Source organism: Frankliniella occidentalis, unplaced genomic scaffold (genome assembly GCF_000697945.3).
Source record: "Frankliniella occidentalis isolate FOCC.00 unplaced genomic scaffold, Focc_3.1 Scaffold153, whole genome shotgun sequence".
NCBI lineage: Eukaryota > Metazoa > Arthropoda > Insecta > Thysanoptera > Thripidae > Frankliniella > Frankliniella occidentalis.
Window position 1 is genome coordinate 210,219 of NW_026267280.1, and position 970 is coordinate 211,188.

General features: G+C 61.0%; 1 protein-coding gene across 1 annotated transcript in view; it reads left to right on the top strand.

The window, feature by feature from the left end:
• The first annotated feature begins 234 nt into the window (after positions 1–234).
• Positions 235–970, top strand: part of LOC113206226 (inactive ubiquitin carboxyl-terminal hydrolase MINDY-4B) — a 16,620-nt gene continuing 15,884 nt past the window's right edge. Inside the window, exon 1 of the mRNA XM_052271212.1 lies at positions 235–332. The gene's annotated coding sequence lies outside the window, so the exon portion shown is untranslated. The remainder of the gene's footprint in view (positions 333–970) is intronic.

Genomic DNA, 970 nt, shown 5'->3' on the forward strand with positions numbered 1-970 from the left:
CCCCCACAGGTGCAGGTGGTGGTGCAGCTACAACCCCGCAAGTCACGGCGGCTGCCCGAGCAGTTGGGGCGGCGGCCCACCTTCATTGACTGACCTGGGAAACCCTATTGTACGCAAGTTTCCGCCTCGGGCGCCCCCGCCCCGCCCTACCCCGCCGCGCCCCTGTGGCGGGCCGTGGGGCGTATCTCAGCGCCCCGGCGGGCGGCCGCCACTGCCGCCAGTCGCTTGCCGGCCGCCGGGCGGAGCTGGTCCGTGCGTGTGCGTGAGTGCGTGCCCGCAGCCATGGCACCGACGGCGTGCAGCGTCCCGCTGTTTGACGCGACGACCCGCAGGTGTGTGCGCGTGTGTGTGTAGTGTGTGGCGTCCCACGAACGACGTGGCCGCGCGTTTAGGTTCCCCGCTCGGTCCTGGGTGCAAGGGATGGTCCGGTGGCCCCTGCACAGTCTCGGCCACTTGCTCTACCGGACATGCCTCTGCTCTGCCAGGTGTCAGACCGTCACGAGAAGATTGAGGACGAGTCGCGTCGACCAGAAGGGAGAAAGGGGGGGGGGGTTAGGCGGGGGCACGTGACTCTCGCGATATGGAACTGACCACCCTATGGAGGAGCGGCTACCAAGGTTCAATAACCGACCGCAACCGAGCGTCTCAGGAAATGTCCTGAATTATCTTAAACGGCGTTTGGATTCCAAGTATTGAAGTTGCCTTCTTGCTATGGTTGCATAGTAGGTGCATCAAAGACGTAAGGGAGAGTGGGGCACATAGTGTCACTTTTTGGAAAGTCTTCTCTCACAGTCCTATTTTAGGCAGCATTACGGGTTTTGGGGTTGGTGAGCCTCTATTCGACCTTCAGTCACACGAAATCATTGAGACCCGCGCAAAAATATTCGTGTCTTCTCTCAAATCATCTCGAGAAGGAACCTCGGTAATTGACAGTATGTGCCCCGGGGGTGGGGCACTAGCTGTCACCATG